This window comes from Mus musculus, chromosome 6 (assembly GCF_000001635.26).
Source record: "Mus musculus strain C57BL/6J chromosome 6, GRCm38.p6 C57BL/6J".
In the NCBI taxonomy this organism is placed as follows: Eukaryota; Metazoa; Chordata; class Mammalia; order Rodentia; family Muridae; genus Mus; species Mus musculus.
This window is the reverse complement of record NC_000072.6, coordinates 22,524,254-22,548,944: the sequence shown is the minus strand read 5'-3', so window position 1 is coordinate 22,548,944 and position 24,691 is coordinate 22,524,254. Positions and strand designations below refer to the sequence as shown.

Sequence of the window (24,691 nt, the reverse complement as noted above, 5' to 3'; positions counted from 1 at the left end):
ATACCAAGCTTATTAACTTAGAATGTAGAGGGAGGGGTGGGGAGGAAGAGGGAGAGAGAGATAGAATCGGCAGTTTGGAAACAGTGGTCATGACAGTCTTAGCTAATTGACTACCTAATGGCACATATGTATAGATTCAGTTCTTCACAGTGTAAGTGCCAACTGTCTTCCTGGCTCTCACACATAGAAACAAATCATACAGAATGTATGCACACTGTTTAAAGCCTGTGAGAAATTTGTACCCAAGTACCACCAAAGGCTTCATCCATGGTCTTGATCCTCGATATGGGTCCCAAAACATGTGATTTTTTTATTGATTTGTGTGAAGATTACTTTGACAACGGTTTTGAAATGTGTGCATCGGTGACTGTCAAAAAGAATTGATGAAATGATTCCTAATGATATTCGTCTGTACACACAGGTCTGTGCCCTGTCCAGTCATCATCAAAAAGGCTTTCTCCAGCAGCAGATGTGAGTCGGTGCAGAGACCCACAGCCAGACAATCTGCTGGGAGACAGTGTAACTTGGATGTCACCATTAGGTCTTTCCCATCACAGCTTAGGGACACCAGGTAAGAGGGGGAGAAATGACTGTAGGAGACAGAGAGATTGAAGGACACCAGGAGAGCATGACCCACTGAGGCAGGGCTCACATGGACTCACAGAGACTGAAACAGTAAGCATGAGACTTATGTGTGTCTGAATTAGGTCCTCTGTGTATGTGTTATGGCTGTGAGTCTGTGAGACTTCTAACTGTGGAATAGCTGTGTGTCTCTGACTCTTTTTTTCCTGCTGTTGAGACTCCCTTTCTTCATATTGGGTTACCTTGTCGAATAGCCTTGTTGATGTGAGGGCTTTTGTCTTGTCTTAATTTGTCATGTTTGGTTGTTGCCTCTTAGAGGCCTGCTTTTTTATTGAAGAGGAATGGAGGGGGTGGATCTTGGGGAGGAGGTAGATAGGAAGAGTGGAGGAAGGGAACATTGTAGTTTGGATGTACTATATAAGAGAAGAATCTATTTTCAATTAGAGAGAGAAAGAGAAGAAGAAGAAGAAGAAGAAGAAGAAGAAGAAGAAGAAGAAGAAGAAGAAGAAGAAGAAGAAGAGGAGGAGGAGGAGGAGGAGGAGGAGGAGGAGGAGGAGGAGGAGGAGGAGGAGGAGGAGGAGGAAGAGGAAGAGGAAGAGGAAGAGGAACAGGAACAGGAACAGGAACAAGAACAAGAACAAGAACAAGAACAAGAAGAACAAGAAAGAAGAAGGGGAAGAAGGAGAAAGAAGAAACCTTGATTTTAAGAGTTTATGGGTTATTTTTCTATTCATCATTTTCTCAGCATTCCTTCCTCATACTATTCAAAGAATTTTATATTATAACATTGGACAGGGACTTATTCATTTTTATTAATTAACACACACCAAGGTGAAAAGCAATTAACAAAATACTTGCATGTGAGTATTTTTAAATTCAAATGTCCCAGAAAATTGTGCCATAGATTCATCTGCAATTCAAATATTTTATGAAAAACACTGCCTAGCTTCAGGGACTGCTATGAAAGCTGTCTTCATGGAAAAAAATATGATTGGAGTTTGTTTTGAAACATTAAAGAAAGAAACTTTAATTGAGCTCATGGACATTTAAATAAACTCCCAGGAAATATAATTAAAAGAGTAACCATCCAACAGAATGACAAAATTGGAAAATAAAAACCATGCAAAAATAAAAATAAAAGGGAAAGTAACCCCTTAGGAGACACTGCCTTCAAAAGGGAGAGGAAGCACCCTCTTGATGAATGCAAAGCCTTTCTTGCGTAGGAAATCACTTCTTCCTGGGACTTCTAAGTTTGTACAGATTCACCTTTCAGATTCATCTTTCATTCATGGACTCGATAGACGGGATCCTATTATTAAGAGGTGGGTTTTAAATGAAGTGCTTAGCAGCTACGTGACACAGTAAATGTGGAGGGCTCCCTGGCTAGGAACCTCCCTTTATGATATAGAAGCTTCCACTTTGCCTTCTCTTCTGTCCTTCCATCATGGTCCAGCCACATACTTCCTCCACTGTTGCTACAACCAGCATCTTTCCCTGATTCTTTTTCTTTAGGGGCACAAATCTCCACATGTGTCCTTTATAATCCATCCCTGGATATTTTTTTTAAGTTATTGGAAGAAAGGAAAGAGATTTTTTTTTTACATTAGTAAGAAATCTTGTCTGAATCTTGGGGAGAACAGATTTTCATACACAGAGTACTCTATGGAAGCATGAAACACAATATACAAAGGGGGCAAGAGGTATAAAGACAGACAGTCCTTATGACAGCCAGTACCAGATAGTTCTCAGGAGGCTTTAATACTGTTTATTTGTCCTCCTAATTAAAAAAGAAAAAAAAAACAGTTTGAGTTAGCTTGCTATTGCTGCAGTTAAAAACACTGAGTCACACTCAGTGTGGGACAGAAGCACATCGTGCTCTGCTCAGAGAAGTAACTGTAACTATACCTCCACAATTATGTGTCATTGCCCCCTCTTATACTCTATAAAATTTGTGGCTACCAATAGTACAAGCTGCTCCATCCAGCACTGAATAATGGCCTAAACATCCACATCCCACTAAGCATCTTCACATCCATGCCAACTTTTGTTACAAAGAACAGCTTGACACTCACTTGCACAAAGATCCCCACGTTCTGATTCCTGGTGGTGGAAATCAGAATGATAGAATGCATGACACTAAAGCAAAACAAAGTCCTGTTACATAGTCATCTATGAATCTAATCATTTGGCTCTTTAAATGCAGGTGGTCTGGAGTGGCACTCAAGGTTATTTTAAAATGGTATTGCAAACTTTATATGCCCTAGTACAGGGGAATGCCAGGGCCAAGAAGCGGGAGTGGGTGGGTAGGGGAGCAGGGTGGGGGAGGGTATAGGGAACTTTCAGGATAGCATTTGAAATGTATATAAAGAAAATATCTAATAAAAATCATAACTCAGAATCTCTCCAGGGTTGTCTAGAAAAATCAACTGAGACTTTTGGCTGTCAGAAGGAAGGAATCCAATTTCAGCCTTCTGTGAGACTGGTGGCTTTCTTCTCTCAGCCGGAGAAACCCTTCCAGCATGAGACAGCCAGTTCTCTTCGAGAATACCTATAACCATGCCCAGAACCAAAGCCCTTGCCTGCCTAGCTCCCACGTGGACTACAGGTTCCTCAGACTTCTCCGAGGAGGAGATTAGGATGCAGGGGTGGCAACTCTTCCCCACAATATATACTCATGGAGGTCAAAACAGAGCTCTTGGCCTCCCCAACCACTGTCTGGGAGTAGTAACAGCCACTGTTTCCTCTCCTTTATTCTGAATCATGATTTGTAAGCTTCAGAAACCTGTTCCCTTCACAGAGAGTTTGTTTCTGTCGAGCACATCCCAAGCGCTCCATGTGTCTGGTGGTGAAGCAGCAAAGACCTCGGCGGGCATGCATGTTGGTTCTTCAGAACCACTTTCTCTGGCCTAAATGCACAAAAGTGTTAGCCTAGTCTCTGTTCATTATGCCTGAATTCATGAAGAGAAAATTCAAAGACCATGCCCTACCTGAACTATGTCAATACCTTGTGAATGTGCATGCCATCTGCTGTAAAGTCAAGTGCTTGCTCTGATGAAGTCACTGCAGCAAATGCATAGCCTTGCTTGGCCGTGCAGTTTCCCGTTCTCAGTACATCAAGCAATTAGGTAATGGGCCACATTCTCTGTCTTCACCACTATTTTCTGTCTGTAAAAGCTTCCTATGATTATAGATGTCCCATTATTCAGCATCTTGCTTGTTTTAAAGCTTGATTTTTTTTCCCCTTCTGGAATAAATAATCTCTGCCCCTTTGCAAACACGTAATTAATTGTTCTGGACTTGGAGTAAAATACAAATAGGCTCATAATTACCTAGCATGATATTCCTCAGAGAAGATGAGCAGGTCCCTACTTGGCTGTACATGGTAAGTTTGTGTCTTGAAAATTGAAATTGAAGGGATGAGGTTCTGTGCTTAGATGAACAAGATACTGAAGAACTCTGACTAAACAGAAGCCAAGCCTTCTGAAAACACCCGAAATCCAAGTTCTTTTAAGTGGTCTTCAAAACCAAGGGCAGAGCATGGAACCAGAAAGAGATCATAAAGAAGAAAAGACATCAGGGCAGCCGTCCTGTGTTGAGAGTCGGCAATGGAACTACAACTCGAACAGAGATGGCTTCTGAGACCACTGCAGCAAGTAGAGAGACTTTCATTTCCCAGAGGTCTCAAGGTATGTGAGTTGGACAGGTTTAAGAGTTCAAGGCCAGGACAGTTGCAAGGAAATGAAAACGATGTTATTATTTTGGTATTTACAGTATATGTGAATTATTAAATCTTTTTGAGGCTAATTTTAACGCTGCTGAAAAGCCAGATCGACACCTTTTGTTTTGTTGCCTTAAAGAGTTCAGAAAACATAGCCACAAACCATTTTTTTAAATCTTTCAACTAACATAAATTAAAGCTCTAAATAAAAAGTTCTTATAGAACTAAGTTATACACAATCACAAAGGAACTCACACAATATGTACTCACTGATAAGTGGATATTAGCCCAAAAACTTAGGATACCCAAGATATAAGATACAATTTGTTAAACGCATGAAACTCAAGAAGAACGAAGACCGAAGTGTGGACACTGTGCCCCTTCTTAGAATTGGGAACAAAACACCCATGGAAAGAGTTACAGAGATAGAGTTTGGAGCTGTGACAAAAGGATGGACCATCTAAAGACTGCCATATCCAGGGATCCATCCCATAATCAGCTTAAAAACGCTGACACCATTGCATACACTAGCAAGATTTTGCTGAAAGGACCCAGATATAACTGTCTCTTGTGAGACTATGCCGGGGCCTAGCAAACACAGAAGTGGATGCTCACAGTCAGCTAATGGATGGAGCACAGGGCTCCCAATGGAGGAGCTAGAGAAAGTACCCAAGGAGCTAAAGGGATCTGCAACCCTATAGGTGGAACAACATTATGAACTAACCACTACCCCAGAGCTCTTGACTCTAGCTGCATATGTATCAAAAGATGGCCTAGTCGGCCATCACTGGAAAGAGAGGCCCATTGGACACACAAACTTTATATGCCCCAGTAGAGGGGAACGCCAGGGCCAAAAAGTGGGAGTGGGTGGGTAGGGGAGTGGGGGGTGGGAGTGTATTGGGGACTTTTTGGATAGCATTGAAAATGTAAATGAGGAAAATACCTAATAAAAACAAAGAACTAAGTTATAGTAGATATTACCTAAAAGCAAAGAAGCTAAGGTGCAATGTTGCAGATTTCAAATTCCAGTTCTCACACATTCTCTTCTGCCTCACCTTCCCTCTCACTGTGCATCTCCTCTTTCGCCTAGATCCATCCACCTCTACCTCTCTTCAGAAAAGAACAGGATTTCTAGGGACATCAACTTAGCATAGCATAACAAGCTACAATAAGATCAGGCACGTGCTATCACATCAAGTCTAGACAAGGCAGCCCAATAGGAGGAAAGGGTGCCTAGCAAGCAAAAGAGTCAGGGACCACTCCTGATCCCACTGTTAGAATTCCCACAAGAACACCAAGCCTCTCAGCCATGACATATATCCAGAGGACCTATGTCAGACTCCTAAAGGCTCCCTGATCAAGTTCCCATAAGTCCTTTCAGTTGATTTTGTGGGTCTGTGTTCTTGTGGTGTGTCTCTGATCCCTCTGGTTCCTCCTATCCGTCTTCTCTATTCTCCACAGGACTCCCCAAACTCCACCTAATGTTGGACTCTGGGACTCTGCATCTGCTCCCATCCAGTTCCTGGATGATGTCTCTCTGGATTCTGATGGTTCTGCTAGGCTCCAGTCCCAGCACACTCTGCAGGTAAAACAATCTGTAGATCAAAGGTTTTGTGGCCGGGTTGGTGTCCCTGCTCTTGAGGCCTTCCTGGTTATAGAAGATGGCACGTCTAAGCTCACTGTCCCCCAGTTACTAGGAGTCTCTACTAGAGACACCCTTGTAGATTCCATGGAGTTTCTATTGCACTAGGTATCTACCTTGCATTCAAAGTGCCCCCAATTTCACTCATCACTCCCAGAACTTTCATTTCCCCATTCCATCCTTCTTGATCCCAACTCCACACACTCACAGTCCACCTGCAAAATCTATTCTATTCCCTTTTCCCCTGGAAATCCTTGCATCCCCACTTAAGCCTTCCTTGTTGATTAGCCTCTCTGGTTCTATGGACTGTGTGTAGCATGATTGTCTTTTATTTTATAGCTAATATGAACTTATAAATGAGTACATAACATGTTTGTCTTTCTGGGTCTGGGTTACCTGAGTCAGGATGATTTTTTTTTCAAGTTCCACCCATTTGCCTGTAAATTTCATGTCAATGTTTTTAACAGCTGAATAATATTCTACTGTGTAATGTACCATGTTTCTTTATCCATTCTTTGGTTGAGGACTTTTAGGTTGTTTTCTGTTTCTGGCTATGAAGATACTTGAGCAAGTATATTTGTGATAGGCTTGCCCAGTTATGGTATAGTTGGGTCTTGAAGAACATCAATATTCAGTTTTCTGAGAAATCATAGGGACACATTTTTTAACCTCTGCTTTTTGTTTGTTTGTTTGTTTGTTTGTTTGTTTTACCAGACATTTATTCTTTCTCAAGTTATTCATCTTTTAATCATCTACTATGCTAATATCTTTGGGATTAAAGATTGTAGAATCTTGTAATTCTATAATTAACCTATAAGGGGAAAATCACTTATAAAATAAAAGAGCTGCAAAACTGTGTGTTAAACAGTTCCTATTTGCACATGTATTAGACACTTGGTGTCACACACTCTCCAATCATTAAGGAAGTGTGAAAGCAGGGCCTGGAGGCAGAAGCAATTGGCAATCCGTATGTACTGTTGCTAAGTACTGTATCATAATATGCAAAGTATAACATGCAGATAATAACATAAATGATAAGAAAACAATGTGATGAAGAAAAATAAACAATGTTCTGGTGCATTGTGGGGCAGGGTAGGGTGAGGAAGGGTAGAAAAGTGTGGGGTGGGCAGGTGGGGTGGAGCAGGGTAGGGCAGGGCAGGGCAATGCAGGGCAGGGCGGGACAGGGTGGGGCAAGGGGATCAGGTGGGGTAGAGTAGGGTGGGGCAGAGCACGGAGGGTAGGTGGAACAGGGCAGGGGGGGTGGGGTAGGGTGGAGTGGAGCAGGGCAGGGTAGGTGTGGTGGGACAGAGTGGGGTGGGTGTCAACTATGCTGGGGAAGCCAATTTGGATGCAGGTTACCCAGAATATAAATTGCATAAATGTTTAGAATTAGAGATCTACAAAATACTTAATCAGGAATTTGAGTCTCAACCTGACAGTTAGTATCTTTGCCTTTTGATAACCTGAAATGAGTTTAACCAAAACTTCCACATGAGAGACAAAAAGGGAACCTATTCAAAATGTAGGTGTGGTGGCTTTTTCAGATGCTGGGCACAGGACAATATTCTATAAATTAGTCTGCTATCTCAGATTTTAAAGTGTGCTGTGTCACATAGAGGCATCTGTCTTGTGAATCTGATGAAGAGCATAAGTGTCTCTACCTTCTGTGGCACCTTCAACAGAACATTGAAGCAAAATGCCTGCATCTCCCATTACACCCTTCTACATTTCCCCAAAGATTAGAGGACACACATGGCTTTTTAACTTATTTTTCTTTAGAGTTTTAACTCACTTTTGCTGGCTGTTGCTAGCAAAATCAAACATCCAACTATTTAATGACCACAGACTATCACTGCCATTGTATTTCTCTCTATCTTTAGTGTGTAAACATTATTTCTACCAGTTTTCATATTTCTGTCCCCATCTAAGTGTTATGGATAATTTAAACTGGTGATTTCCTTGGATTAGGAAAGGCCTAGGGGATAGGAATGAGGTCCCATTGGTAAAGTGCTTATGTAACATGCACAGAACCCTGGGTTCAATCCCACAGCTGAGGGGTGCATGCCTATAATCCATGAATAGAGGGGTAAAGGCAATGGGTGTCAAACTTTAAGGATTCAGGGTCATCATTGGCTGCACAGCTAATTTGGGACTAGCCTGAGATATGTGATACCCTGTCAGAAGGGAAGGAAGGAAGGAAGGAAAAGATGGAGAAAGAAAAGGAGGAGGGAAGGAGAAAGGGAGGGGAGGGAAGGAGAGAGAGAAGGAGGGAGGGAGGGAGGGAGGGAGGGAGGGAGGGAGGGAGGGAGGGAGGGAGGGAGGGAGAACACCTGAGGCATTAGTGAAGCACTCTAGATAAATCTGTAAAGGTATTACAGATGGGTTTAACTGAGTGGCACCATCCCACAAGATGGGGTTACTGAATAAAATAGAAATGGAGAAAGCCAGCTGAGCTTCCATATTCATTCCTCTACTCTCTAACCTCAGACATTCTGTAGCCTGCCACCTTATGTCCCTGTAGCTACATTTTCTTTGCTGCAATTTACTACATACTCTCAAACCCTGAGCCAAAAATAACCCCTCCCTCCCTTAAATTGCTTGTATCGGGTAGTCTGTATTTTTAAAAGATCTTGTTTTTTAATTGTTTTAGATTTATTCATTTTATTAATTTTATGTGTTTGAATGTTTTCTCTGTGTGTAGGTCTGGCACCATGTGTATAACTTGTGTCTGAGGAAGTCAGAAGAGAGTATTGGATCCACTGGTACTGAAGGGACGGATGGTTGTGAGCTGTCGTGTGGATGCTGGGAACCAAACTCGTCTCTTCTGCAAGAGCAACAAGTATTCTTAACCACTGAGCCAATTCTCCAGCCCCCAAGTCTGACTTCCCAAGGAGAATAGTAAGCATCGTACCAACTCAAGTCATGATGTTGGAGGCGGAGAGATAATATTAACGTGGCATGGAAAGAAGTCATTTGGCTTGTATACAAAATAAATCATATTCACATATTAAAAAAAAAAAACAAGACTTATTCTTGCTGGATAAACTTAGGTGATCGTAAGGATTCTGCGCTGAGACTCTTTGGTTTGGTTTTATTTCCTTTCCTCCTCTACACCTCTCCCTCCCTCCCTCCCTCCCTCCCTCCCTCTCTCCCTCCCTCCCTCCCTCCCTCCCTTCCTTCCAACATCTACAGGCAACCACATCTGATGATGGCACACTACAGCAGACCCCAGTACATCCCCAGTGATTCGGTTGAGCTCTCTCCCGTGACCCTCCCTACACAAATGACACAGTTACTCAGCTGAACCTAGAAATCCTCCAGAAACCTACCATATAAATGAAAGCAATATATGACTTAGGCCAAATCACAAGAGGGGATATAACTAGAACTGGAACCTTGGTTCCCTGTTGCCAAGCTTAGCCAGTTCTAGACATTTTACACCTTGCAACCTTTCTCTGAGCACTCAGGACAAACTCCTCCCCAAGTTTAACAACCAAGGATATATTCACAGATGAGGGATCTAGTTTTGTGGCAAATACAAACTTTTTTTCTGCAAACCAACAAAAATTGCCAGGTCATTATACTCAGTTTACTCAGTTTTCTTACAAGCTGTGTGATGATACGAAATAGGAACATCAACATTGTGGTGAGTTTAACAGGTAACAGCATCATGAGTACTGAGTAATAGGGCCAAAGAAAGGACCAAATTCTATGAGAATCAAAAGCTCTAGCAACAAATTGGAATGTGTCACCATGCTTTGGATAATTGATTCATTCCAAAATAAATCCCTTGTAGGATGAGGTTTTATATAGAATCCATCTGGTGTTTATATCCACAATGGCCTTTTCTTTTATATTAATTCACATGTGTGTTTAAATTGCTATACAATACAAATAGACTCTATCAAGGGAACATATTATACATTCCCACCGTGCATCCCGGAAGGGTAAACATGCAGGAAACAGTTGTTAGCACAGAGAACAGCATATTCGAATTTCATTTAACTCTATACTAATGCAGTTATAGGCAAAATTTGTTATGGCAAAGACTGCCTAGAAGATGCTTATCATTGACAGTCAACCTGACCCTGTCTCGAATCACCTAGACTGCAAACCTTTCAGCAATGTCAAGGTTGGATTAACTGAACTAACCACATGGTAATACCCACAGGAATGTGGGTGGTACCCTTCCCTCAGTACAAGGTTGGGTCTTGTACTAAACAGGAAAGTGAGCAAGCTTGCTGAATACTAGCATCCCCCGGCCTCTGTTCCTTCACTGTGAACAAATGTGACCAGCTGCCTCACACTCCTGCCACTGTGACTTCCCAGAAATGACAGCATGTACCCTCAAACTGTGAGCAGTTATATTTAAATGGCTTTTGTAAGATTTTTTTCCAACAGCATTAAGAAAAGCAACCGTTACACCTAGAAAATACAAGTTCGGAATGTTCTCGGTTTTCCTTCATTGCGACATAAGGCATGGTCTTCCCAAACTAAAGCACAGGTCAGGAGTGATAACCTTTGTGCCCAGATCCCAGGCTCCACACTTTAAGTTGCCTCATAATACAAATGAGAGCAAGCAAAGAGTAAATGTACTCAGGAAGGCTTGAGTGTGCACTTACACATGAGTGTGCACTTATACAGGATCAATCAGTACTTCAGCAGTGTGTCCTCTACCCAAAAATCTGCTGTGGTGATGAATAACAGTGTTCAGGCCCCTGAGGCATGGCCACTCAGCCCTCCCAACTCCCCCTGTACCCACACACACACACACTTGTATTCCAGAAACAAAAGAGAGCTGCTCTGTAAGCTTGAAGATTGTGGGTTGTACCACTGAGCAATGCTGCAGAGAAGGGGCACAAGTGACTTGAGACTGCTCAGGTAAGAGAAAAGAAAGACAAAGAGACCACTCAGCTCCTTTGCAGACAGCATGGATGGCACAACCTTACAGGGTATAGAGCAGCAATGCTGCTCCCAATATTTCCTAAAGTAAAGCTTTAAAGTATGATTACTTTCTCCTCAGAGTATTTATTGCCAGGTTTATTGATACACACCTCTGATCGCAGTACTCAAGAGAAACAAGAGTTTAAGGCTACACAGTTACACAGCAAGAACCTTTATTAAAAAACAAAGGGATAAGACACAGCTCAGAGGTAGAGTGGTCCCTAGTATGCATGTGACTCTCTATTGGACCTGTAGTACCTCAACAGGAAAAAGGCCCTTGGTGTATTTTAAAAAAAAAAACAACCCAGATATCTAACAAAAATATAACTGGGCAAAACTATGAATAAACACAAAAAAATTGACCAGATTTTTTTTTACCTTAACACACCAATTTGTTTGTTTGTCAAACATGGTTTCTTTTCTCAAACAGTATATCCTGATTATAGTTTCCCCTCTCTCCACTCCCAGCTTCTCCCCACCTCCCCTCTCCTCCAGATCCACTTTTTTTCTGTCTTTCATTAGAAAAGAACAGGCGGTCGAAACCTCTGTGTCCTGTGTGAGATACGTTCCATTTTGGCTCCACCATGTGGTCAACACCTCTGTCTCCTGCGGGAGATACGTGTCGGCCCGGAGCTCCGTCTATAGGTATAGGTATCAGTTTGAATGATTTAAGGTTAATCGGCATCACTCAGATAAAGCTACTGAAAACAGAAGGCTAGTGAGTATTTGGGCACAAAGTCTGAGGATGCAACCAGCATTATTTCCATAGATCACTCTGTCCATGAACAAAATTATTTTCAAATTTCTGTTATGTGGTATGTGGGGTTGCAACATGCCCTCCACAGCTCTGAATTTTACATACTCACATGATTGTATTCAAACAAGGAAGCAAGTTGGATGTCACCAAAAAGGCCTTCCTCCTAAGGGCTACTCTTTTTAATAAGAAACAATATCTTGCAAGAACCCTCAAAAGATGTCTATATGTGTTGGATCAGCACTGAAGCCGCATACCTAAATATAGGAAGGATATCCCATAACTTGTAGCTGTTTTAGACTAATCAAAGTTTGTTACACAAGAGTGAGCATTTAGAATATAGTTTATGGGATGGGAGAAGGGACTCTAGAGAGAGGAATAGCAGTATGCAGATGCTGTGAAGAAGGAAATGAGAGACACAGAGGGGGGCTTTGACTATTAGAATGAGTATAGAAAATAGAGGGGGGGCACTAACACCAAGGATGTTTGAAAAAACAAAACAGGGAATCATATTTTTATATTTATCTAGATTTACATATAATATTTATATATGTTTATGAATATAGACTTTAAATAAAATTGCAACTGTAGTTATATTAATAGTCAACAAAAACCCCAGTAACTAGGCATGAGAAACCTCTTTTCAAGTCATTGGTCAGGAGAGTCCAAGACACACACACACACACACACACCCGCTGCGCAAACAATACAGACTACTGTAGTTGCCCTTGGTTGCCTCCCAAAATTTGAAAGTAATTCCCGTTTTCTGAAGACACCACACTCTTTAGATCGAGGTTTCAGAGGAATCTAGCTGGTCCTCACCTGAGAGCCTCCTTCTTGAGGACCAGCTCTCATCGTGGTGTGAGGTGCTCTACACACTGCCAAGAGAGAAAAGCCATCAGTTGTCCTACCCAGCTGTGATGCCTACAAAACACAAAAATGACCAGCATGGCAAGATTCCCCAAAGCTACAGAAACCACACTTACATATTGGTGGTAACAAGCAGCTGTCTAATTGAACTGAAGACATATTTAGTAGGAGGGAATTCATGCCTGCAATTGTAAAGCTGGTCTGATTACCCATGACTGATGAGGCCAAGTAAACTAGAGAGCCTACTAGTACCATTTGTAAGCCAGTATAATTTCTAATTGCCCTGTAAATTCTCAACCTTCTACCCACAGATATGTGCACTGCTCACTCCATAGCAAAGAAGCTTTTTTTTTTTTTTTTTTTTTTTATTCCGAAAAGATCATTATAGAAATTCGGAACTGGCTGTAAATCAGAGAATCATGTGGCGCCAGCCCCAACTGATCCATCTACAACAAAACCCTTACACCTAAGGCTCAAGGAATATCAAAGAGGAGGAGGACAGAAAGTTTGTCAGGTTATCTGCTGCTGTAAAACATGTCTTTATATAGAATAGAAAATGTCATCCATGCAATCCCAACAATGTGGAAGCCTAAATAAGAACTGATACCAGCAGTTAACATGCCAGTGCCACTGGGGGAAACATGTGAAAGTAGAAGACTTGGAGTTAGAGAAAGGGGAACATAGAGGATGACGATGATCAAAGTATATTGGTCCATGCCTGGAGTGCCACAACCAACTCATTGATTTGTATAGTTAATAAATGCAAATTAGTATGGTTTACTGTAGAGGGGAAAAAGGAAGTGACTGTGTAGGGGAAATATGCTCCCTTTTCTTTATGAATGGGATATGGATCTGATTTCTAAATGTGTGTTTATGCCAGTAGAGCAATGCTGCTCTTGCCCTTGGTTAGAGAGCTGTTTGCAGTAGGTGACTATTAATGGCAGGACTCCCAACTAATCAATGTGCAGAGAATAAGTGACTGCTGGATGCTGAATCCCAAACAGGACACGGATATTAACCCTTCCAGGCTGAGAGAACTTTATGGAAGAGGAAGCAGGAAGAGCAAACAGGCTTGGGGTCAAACGTTTCTATCTGTATGTATATTTCCAAATTCTCTACAATGAATACATAGTGCTTAATAATAACTAAAGCAGCTATTATAAATCTCCAAAAGAATTTCTTTAACTCAAAGACAAATTCACGAATTAACTGACCCAAGAAACATTCCATCAAAGGTTATAATATATTTTTAAAAGTATAAGCCAATAAACCTGAAAGACCCTATTGTGATCATGCTGCCATCTTGACCTCAAATCAAAATGACTTGATTAATATGATTTAGGTTATAGCTACAATGGGAAATATTTGTTTGCCAAACTTAATGAATGATAAAAAAGGGCAGAATAAATCCAGTCAAAGCCCAGTCAAGCAAAGCCAGTATTTAATTCCCTTCATATAATTAGTTGACTTTTCTTGGGCACTTGATTGTGTGTGTGTGTGTGTGTGTGTGTGTGTGTGTGTGTGTGTGTGTGTGATTGGTGTCTGAGTTTCAGATATCCCAGGTAATATGGCCAATTTTAAATCTCATAAATATTTTAAATATCATAGAGGAAAGGTTGGAAGAAAAATGTAGGAACAGAACATCATAACAGTTTTAAAGTCAGGATGTTGTGTTATACCCAGCCATCTTTGCAGCTCTTCGACTAATTGAGTTGATATATTCAAGAACAAGTGGAAGCTATAAAGAGCTATGGGCTCATTTTGAAAAGATTTGTTTAGGTTTCTCATTATTGTGTCTAATAAAATGGGAATGGTGGGGGTTGAAGAGGTAGCTTAGTGCTTAAGAGCACTTGCTGACCTTGCAGGTGATCTGTGTTCAGTTTCCAGCACCTACCTGGTGGATCATAACCATCCACAATTCCAGAGAATTTTTACTTCTGCAGGCACCAGGCACAGGCACATGCCACACAGACATGCAGGCAATACATTCATAAGAATAAAAAAATATTTTCAAACTTGGAATAGGAACATTAACTTACCTGCTACTTCATACAGAGAAATTAGCATGTGTATTCTGCTAGGGTTTATATTTAACTACCCTTTAAATTTGCCTGTTACCCTTCCGCTCGACTCGAGCCCCAGGCTACCTTGCCAGCAGAGTCTTGCCCAACACCCGCAAGGGCCCACACGGGACTCCCCACGGGATCCTAAGACCTCTGGTGAGTGGAACATAGCGCCTGCCCCAATCCAATCGCGCGGAACCTGAGACTGCGGTACATAGGGAAGCAGGCTACCCGGGCTTGATCTGGGGCACAAACCCCTTCCGCTCCACTCGAGCCCTGGGCTACCTTGCCAGCGGAGTCGCCTGACACCCGCAAGGGCCCACACAGGATTCCACACGAGATCCTAAGACCTCTAGTGAGTGGAACACAACTTCTGCCAGGAGTCTGGTTCGAACACCAGATATCTGGGTACCTGCCCTGCAAGAAGAGAGCTTGCCTGCAGAGAATACTCTGCCCACTGAAACTAAGGAGAGTGCTACCCTCCAGGTCTGCTTATAGAGGCTAACAGAGTCACCTGAAGAACAAGCTCTTAACAGTGACAACTAAAACAGCTAGCTTCAGAGATTACCAGATGGCGAAAGGCAAACGTAAGAATCCTACTAACAGAAATCAAGACCACTCACCATCATCAGAACGCAGCACTCCCACCCCACCTAGGCCTGGGCACCCCAACACAACTGAAAATCTAGACCCAGATTTAAAAACATTTCTCATGATGATGATAGAGGACATCAAGAAGGACTTTCATAAGTCACTTAAAGAATTACAGGAGAGCACTGCTAAAGAGTTACAGGCCCTTAAAGAAAAGCAGGAAAACACAGCCAAACAGGTAGAAATCATTAAAGAAAAACAAGAAAACACATCCAAACAGGTGATGGAAATGAACAAAACCATACTAGAACTAAAAGGGGAAGTAGACACAATAAAGAAAACCCAAAGCGAGGCAACGCTGGAGATAGAAACCCTAGGAAAGAGATCTGGAACCATAGATGCGAGCATCAGCAACAGAATACAAGAAATGGAAGAGAGAATCTCAGGTGCAGAAGATTCCATAGAGAACATCGACACAACAGTCAAAGAAAATACAAAATGCAAAAGGATCCTAACTCAAAACATCCAGGTAATCCAGGACACAATGAGAAGACCAAACCTACGGATAATAGGAATTGATGAGAATGAAGATTTTCAACTTAAAGGGCCAGCTAATATCTTCAACAAAATAATAGAAGAAAACTTCCCAAACATAAAAAAAGAGATGCCCATGATCATACAAGAAGCCTACAGAACTCCAAATAGACTGGACCAGAAAAGAAATTCCTCCCGACACATAATAATCAGAACAACAAATGCACTAAATAAAGATAGAATATTAAAAGCAGTAAGGGAGAAAGGTCAAGTAACATATAAAGGAAGGCCTATCAGAATTACACCAGACTTTTCACCAGAGACTATGAAAGCCAGAAGAGCCTGGACAGATGTTATACAGACACTAAGAGAACACAAATGCCAGCCCAGGCTACTATACCCGGCCAAACTCTCAATTACCATAGATGGAGAAACCAAAGTATTCCACGACAAAAACAAATTCACACAATATCTTTCCACAAATCCAGCCCTTCAGAGGATAATAACAGAAAAGAAGCAATACAAGGACGGAAATCACGCCCTAGAACAACCAAGAAAGTAATCATTCAACAAACCAAAAAGAAGACAGCCACAAGAACAGAAGGCCAACTCTAACAACAAAAATAAAAGGAAGCAACAATTACTTTTCCTTAATATCTCTTAATATCAATGGACGCAATTCCCCAATAAAAGGACATAGACTAACAGACTGGCTACACAAACAGGACCCAACATTCTGCTGCTTACAGGAAACCCATCTCAGGGAAAAAGACAGACACTACCTCAGAGTGAAAGGCTGGAAAACAATTTTCCAAGCAAATGGACTGAAGAAACAAGCTGGAGTAGCCATTTTAATATCTGATAAAATCGACTTCCAACCCAAAGTTATCAAAAAGGACAAGGAGGGACACTTCATACTCATCAAAGGTAAAATCCTCCAAGAGGAACTCTCAATTCTGAATATCTACGCACCAAATGCAAGGGCAGCCACATTCATTAGAGACACTTTAGTAAAGCTCAAAGCATACATTGCACCTCACACAATAATAGTGGGCGACTTCAACACACCACTTTCTTCAAAGGACAGATCGTGGAAACAGAAACTAAACAGGGACACAGTGAAACTAACAGAAGTTATGAAACAAATGGACCTGACAGATATCTACAGAACATTTTATCCTAAAACAAAAGGATATACCTTCTTCTCAGCACCTCACGGGACCTTCTCCAAAATTGACCATATAATTGGTCACAAAACAGGCCTCAATAGATACAAAAATATTGAAATTGTCCCATGTATCCTGTCAGACCACCATGGCCTAAGACTGATCTTCAATAACAACATAAATAATGGAAAGCCAACATTCACGTGGAAACTGAATAACACTCTTCTCAATGATACCTTGGTCAAGGAAGGAATAAAGAAAGAAATTAAAGACTTTTTAGAGTTTAATGAAAATGAAGCCACAACGTACCCAAACCTATGGGACACAATGAAAGCATTTCTAAGAGGGAAACTCATAGCTCTGAGTGCCTCCAAGAAGAAACGGGAGACAGCACATACTAGCAGCTTGACAAAACATCTAAAAGCCCTAGAAAAAAAGGAAGCAAATTCACCCAAGAGGAGTAGATGGCAGGAAATAATCAAACTCAGGGGTGAAATCAATCAAGTGGAAACAAGAAGAACTATTCAAAGAATTAACCAAACGAGGAGTTGGTTCTTTGAGAAAATCAACAAGATAGATAAACCCTTAGCTAGACTCACTAAAGGGCACAGGGACAAAATCCTAATTAACAAAATCAGAAATGAAAAGGGAGACATAACAACAGATCCTGAAGAAATCCAAAACACCATCAGATCCTTCTACAAAAGGCTATACTCAACAAAACTGGAAAACCTGGACGAAATGGACAAATTTCTGGACAGATACCAGGTACCAAAGTTGAATCACGATCAAGTTGATCATCTAAACAGTCCCATATCACCTAAAGAAATAGAAGCAGTTATTAATAGTCTCCCAACCAAAAAAAGCCCAGGACCAGATGGGTTTAGTGCAGAGTTCTATCAGACCTTCAAAGAAGATCTAATTCCAGTTCTGCACAAACTATTTCACAAAATAGAAGTAGAAGGTACTCTACCCAACTCATTTTTATGAAGCCACTATTACTCTGATACCTAAACCACAGAAAGACCCAACAAAGATAGAGAACTTCAGACCAATTTCTCTTATGAATATTGATGCAAAAATCCTCAATAAAATTCTCGCTAACCGAATCCAAGAACACATTAAAGCAATCATCCATCCTGACCAAGTAGGTTTTATTCCAGGGATGCAGGGATGGTTTAATATATGAAAATCCATCAATGTAATCCATTATATAAACAAACTCAAAGACAAAAACCACATGATCATCTCGTTAGATGCAGAAAAAGCATTTGACAAGATCCAACACCCATTCATGATAAAAGTTTTGGAAAGATCAGGAATTCAAGGCCAATACCTAAACATGATAAAAGCAATCTACAGCAAACCAGTAGCCAACATCAAAGTAAATGGAGAGAAGCTGGAAGCAATCCCACTAAAATCAGGAACTAGACAAGGCTGCCCACTTTCTCCCTACCTTTTCAACATAGTACTTGACGTATTAGCCAGAGCAATTCGACAACAAAAGGAGATCAAGGGGATACAAATTGGAAAAGAGGAAGTCAAAATATCACTTTTTGCAGATGATATGATAGTATATATAAGTGACCCTAAAAATTCTACCAGAGAACTCCTAAACCTGATAAACAGCTTCGGTGAAGTAGCTGGATATAAAATAAACTCAAACAAGTCAATGGCCTTTCTCTATACAAAGAATAAACAGGCTGAGAAAGAAATTAGGGAAACAACACCCTTCTCAATAGTCACAAATAATATAAAATATCTTGGCGTGACTCTAACTAAGGAAGTGAAAGATCTGTATGATAAAAACTTCAAATCTCTGAAGAAAGAAATTAAGGAAGATCTCAGAAGATGGAAAGATCTCCCATGCTCATGGATTGGCAGGATCAACATTGTAAAAATGGCTATCTTGCCAAAAGCAATCTACAGATTCAATGCAATCCCCATCAAAATTCCAACTCAATTCTTCAACGAATTGGAAGGAGCAATTTGCAAATTTGTCTGGAATAACAAAAAACCTAGGATAGCAAAAAGTCTTCTCAAGGATAAAAGAACTTCTGGCGGAATCACCATGCCAGACCTAAAGCTTTACTACAGAGCAATTGTGATAAAAACTGCATGGTACTGGTATAGAGACAGACAAGTAGACCAATGGAATAGAATTGAAGACCCAGAAATGAACCCACACACCTATGGTCACTTGATCTTCGACAAGGGAGCTAAAACCATCCAGTGGAAGAAAGACAGCATTTTCAACAATTGGTGCTGGCACAACTGGTTGGTATCGTGTAGAAGAATGCGAATCCATCCATACTTATCTCCTTGTACTAAGGTCAAATCTAAGTGGATCAAGGAACTTCACATAAAACCAGAGACACTGAAACTTATAGAGGAGAAAGTGGGGAAAAGCCTTGAAGATATGGGCACAGGGGAAAAATTCCTGAACAGAACAGCAATGGCTTGTGCTGTAAGATCGAGAATTGACAAATGGGACCTAATGAAACTCCAAAGTTTCTGCAAGGCAAAAGACACCGTCAATAAGACAAAAAGACCACCAACAGATTGGGAAAGGATCTTTACCTATCCTAAATCAGATAGGGGACTAATATCCAACATATATAAAGAACTCAAGAAGGTGGACTTCAGAAAATCAAATAACCCCATTAAAAAATGGGGCTCAGAACTGAACAAAGAATTCTCACCTGAGGAATACCGAATGGCAGAGAAGCACCTGAAAAAATGTTCAACATCCTTAATCATCAGGGAAATGCAAATCAAAACAACCCTGAGATTCCACCTCACACCAGTCAGAATGGCTAAGATCAAAAATTCAGGTGACAGCAGATGCTGGCGTGGATGTGGAGAAAGAGGAACACTCCTCCATTGTTGGTGGGAGTGCAGGCTTGTACAACCACTCTGGAAATCAGTCTGGCGGTTCCTCAGAAAATTGGACATAGTACTACTGGAGGATCCAGCAATACCTCTCCTGGGCATATATCCAGAAGATGTCCCAACCGGTAAGAAGGACACATGCTCCACTATGTTCATAGCAGCCTTATTTATAATAGCCAGAAGCTGGAAAGTACCTAGATGCCCCTCAACAGAGGAATGGATACAGAAAATGTGGTACATCTACACAATGGAGTACTACTCAGCTATTAAAAAGAATGAATTTATGAAATTCCTAGCCAAATGGATGGACCTGGAGGGCATCATCCTGAGTGAGGTAACACATTCACAAAGAAACTCACACAATATGTACTCACTGATAAGTGGATATTAGCCCCAAACCTAGGATACCCAAGATATAAGATATAATTTGCTAAACACATGAAACTCAAGAAGAATGAAGACTGAAGTGTGGACACTATGCCCCTCCTTAGATTTGGGAACAAAACACCCATGGAAGGAGTTACAGAGACAAAGTTTGGAGCTGAGATGAAAGGATGGACCATGTAGAGACTGCCATATCCAGGGATCCACCCCATAATCAGCATCCAAACGCTGACACCATTGCATACACTAGCAAGATTTTATTGAAAGGACCCAGATGTAGCTGTCTCTTGTGAGACTATGCTGGGGCCTAGCAAACACAGAAGTGGATGCTCACAGTCAGCTAATGGATGGATCATAGGGCTCCCAATGGAGGAGCTAGAGAAAGTAGCCAAGGAGCTAAAGGGATCTGCAACCCAAAGATGGAACAACATTATGAACTAACCAGTACCCCGGAGCTCTTGAATCTAGCTGCATATATATCAAAAGATGGCCTAGTCGGCCATCACTGGAAAGAGAGGCCCATTGGACTTGCAAACTTTATATGCCCCAGTACAGGGGAACACCAGGGCCAAAAAGGGGGAGTGGGTGGGCAGGGGAGTGGGGGTGGGTGGATATGGGGGACTTTTGGTATAGCATTGGAAATGTAAATGAGCTAAATACCTAATAAAAAATGGAAAAAAAATGAAAAAAAATAAATTTGCCTGTTACTGAAAAATATTTTTTTAGTTATGAATGCAATTGAAAAAAGTTAAGCCCTCACTCTCAATTTTAGAAAAACAATTTATTATAGTATAGTCTTCCTGCTCTATGTATGCATGTGCATGTCCTCTGTGTGTACAGGTACACATACATGTGGATGTTGGTGGGTGTGGAGGACAGAGGTCAGCTTTGAGTGTTTTCTTCAATTGCTCTCTAAAGATGATCTTTCACTCAAGCAGGATCTCAATGATTCAGTTAGACAGGCTGGTAGGTGAGCTTCAGGGGGCTTCCTGCTTCCACCTCCCAATATTGTAGACACATACAGAATTTTGATTTACATGTTTTTTTTCAGCAAGCACTTATCCAAATCAGCCATTTCCCCAACCCCCAAAATAAACCTTTCAGAAAGATACAGAAAGATGAAAATGCTTTATATTCAAAAGAGATAGTATCAGACCCACTATTTATACTTAACAACAAAGTAGGAAGTCTGTATGTAGGTAGATGATGATAGATAATAGATAGATAGATGGATAGATGATAAATAGGTAAATATATCATAGATACACAGATGATAAATAGATGATATACAGGGAATAGACAGATGATAGAATGGTAGATAGATGATAAATAGATAATAGACAAATAAACAGACAAACAAACAGACAGATATATTATAGATAGATTACAGATAGATGATAGGTGACAGACAGATGATAGGTAGGTAGGTAGATAGATAGATAGATAGATAGATAGATAGATAGATAGATAGATAGATAGATAGATAATTTAAGACTCAGACATGAAAATGTTTTGTTGTTCCTAATAGTCATCTCTGGGAAAGCAGTAAAGAGCAACTTACTTTTATTCAATGTATTTAATTTTATATAATTTGAGTTCTCACAATAAGGATATATGTGTGTGTGTATTTGTGCCCAATAGTTGAACTTCAGTCTAGTGAAAATTATGATTTCCCCAGGTTCAGTGAGAGACCCTGTCACAAAAAGTAAGGCAGAGAGAAATAGAAGACACCTCAAGTCTGCCTGTGACTTTTGTGCACACATGCACATATACACAGAAGGGTGAGGAAGAGAGAGAGCAATTCTAAGTACAAATATATAATACAAAAAATACCTAGGAATAAGGTTAACCAAAGAGGTAAAAATCTCTGAGCCAAGAAAACTATAAGACATCTGTGAAGAAATCAAAGAGTTTACAGGCAAATGGGAGGCCATGCCCTGTTTCTCAAGAGCAGACTAGGTATTGTTAAAATTCTGGTAGAAACTGTCATCTACAGAACAAGTACAAACCCTATCAAAATCCCAACAGGGGTCTTCACAGAACTAGAAAAACATCCAAAAATGTGTATAAAAGCACCAAAAAAGTGGGTTTTTTTTTTTAGATAATTCATCTTGAAAAAAGGAACACAGCAGGAGACTAACTATTCTTTAAATGCAAAGCAAAACTAAATGAGGTATCACATAATCCTTATCCTGATGCTGTGTCAAAGAGACAGCAGAAAATAAGTGCTAGTTGGTGGGTGGTGAGTTTATACAGTCATAGAAGGCAGTATGCAAGCAAGCTTCTCTGAAAAAATGAAAATTAATCTACCATATATGTGTCCTGTGCCCAGTAATTCAAATATTGGGTATATAACAGAGAGAGAGACAGAGAGAGAGAGAGAGAGAGAGAGAGAGAGAGAGAGAGAGAGAGAGAGAGAGAGAGGGAAATTAGAGAGACAAGGAGAGACAGATAAAGAGAAACTTAGTTCAGGAAGAAATCGCTGCAGTTCAATGTTTACTGCCATCCTACTTCGCTACATGTCTGTGTTAGCTTCCCTGTTGCTGTCATAAAACACAGTGAATACAAGTAACTTGGGGAAGATGGGCTTAGTTTCTCCCACATATCCCAGCCACAGTCCGTCATGAAGGGACGTCAGCCCGGGAACTCAGGGCCGTAACCTGGAAGTGGGAAGTGAAGCAGAAGCCATGCAGGGGTGCTGCTTACGGGCTTGTTCTTCATGGTTTGCTCATCCTGCTTTCTAACAGTACCCAAGACCACCAGCCCAGAGATGGCGCCACCCATCATGAGCTGAGCTACCCCATCTCCATGATCTATCAAGAAAATGCACCTCAGACTTATCCACAAGCCACTCCAGTAGGGGCACTTAATCAAGTGAATTCCTTCTTCCAAAGTGACTCGAGCTAGTGTCGAGTTGACATAAAACCAACTAGCACATTACCTATAATAACCAAGAAACAGAAACAACCTCAATGTCCACTAAAGGAATGGGCATGTTTTTAAAAATACAGGACATATGCACAATGGAGGAATATTTGGTTGCAAAAAGAAGGAAATGCTGCCATTAGCATCCGCATGCATGGGTTTGGAAAACATTATGGTAAGTGGAGTAAGCCAGACACTATATGTAAATAATACATGGTCTCACTTCTATGGGGTGTTGTAAAAAGTTGATATCACAGGACTCGTGAGAAGAGTGATAGTTATCGAAGGCAGGAAAGAGTAAATAGTAGACTGAGCCACAGAAGGCTGGCAATGAATACTAAGCTATGGTTTGCAAAGAGACTGGAATTCTGATGTGCTGCTATTGAACATTAAGGTAAATTTGGATCCACGTTAGAAACTACACCTTAAAAACTACTTTTACCACAAAGCAATGACGGTTTGAGGAAACAGATACGTTTATCCATACGTAAACATTTTTTTTAAAGCATGGCTTTATCAACACGTTATTTTGTACTCACTAACATATACAATTTTTATGCGTGTACCTATCAGCGAAAACATTTAATTTTAATTTTATAAAACAGCAGGAATAAAGTGTTACCTGATTTTTCAATATGGAAAAACAAAAGTTTGTTTCTCATGAAATGGATTAAAAGACTTTGAAATCAGGCCAGGCCTAATACATACATGCCTTTATTTATTTATTTATTTATTTATTTATTTATTTATTTATTTATTTATTTTCCTTGAGACAGAGTTTCTCTGTGTAGCCCTGGCTGTCCTGGAACTCACTCTGTAGACCAGGCTGGCTTCAAACTCAGAAACTCACCTGCCTCTGCCTCCCAAGTGCTGGGAATAAAGGCGTGTGCCACCACACCTGGACCCACATACATGCCTTTAATCTCAGCACTTGACAGAGGCAGAAGGAGATCTGTGTGATCAAGGCCAGCCTGGTCTACATAGAGAGCTCTACGCCAGCCTGAGCAAAAATGTGAGACCCTATCTCAAAAAACAAAACAAAACAAAAAAAAAAAAAGGGACTTGGAAAGTGTTTTACTCACACTCACGTCAGTCAGTGATGCCAATCTTTATTTAGTCTGCTCCCAGCCCAAGTCAGAAGTAAATGCTGCGTCTACTGAGGATGCTTTGGCTTAATCCCACCTCTCTCAATTTTAAAAACAAATTCCAAGAGGCCAAGGAAAACATGTTATTTTGAAAACGTACTTCATCTTTCAAGGATGTTATTATTTTCTTCCTCACACAGTATGAGGTTTCATGTGGTAGCCCAGGCAATTTTTACAGCTAAACACATGGTCTGAGGACAAAATATAGTTGTGGTCTGCTGGAAGCCTGAAGCTTTAAACAGGATAGCATGCTGATTTTCTTCACGTCTGGAATAGGATAAGAAGGGCTCTCCTGATTTAAGTATGCTCAGCAACATTCATCATGGCTCTAGAAAGAGAGAGAGAGAGAGAGAGAGGGAGAGAGAGAGAGAGAGAGAGAGAGAGAGAGAGAGAGAGAGAGAGAGAGAGAGAGAGAGAGAAAGGGAAAATGACCCCATAAAAATCCATTATCTTTAAAAATATTTGGTGTTAAAATTCTGAC

The 24,691-nt window shown here is 40.8% G+C and overlaps 1 long non-coding RNA gene across 1 annotated transcript in view; it reads left to right on the top strand.

Annotated features, from left to right (window-relative positions):
• The window catches only part of Gm38774, a 90,985-nt gene extending 85,194 nt beyond the window's left edge, over positions 1–5,791 (top strand). The window contains exons 2-3 of the long non-coding RNA XR_868819.1: positions 422–571; positions 5,762–5,791. This is a non-coding gene — a long non-coding RNA (predicted gene, 38774). The remainder of the gene's footprint in view (positions 1–421; positions 572–5,761) is intronic.
• Positions 5,792–24,691: the final 18,900 nt, after the last annotated feature.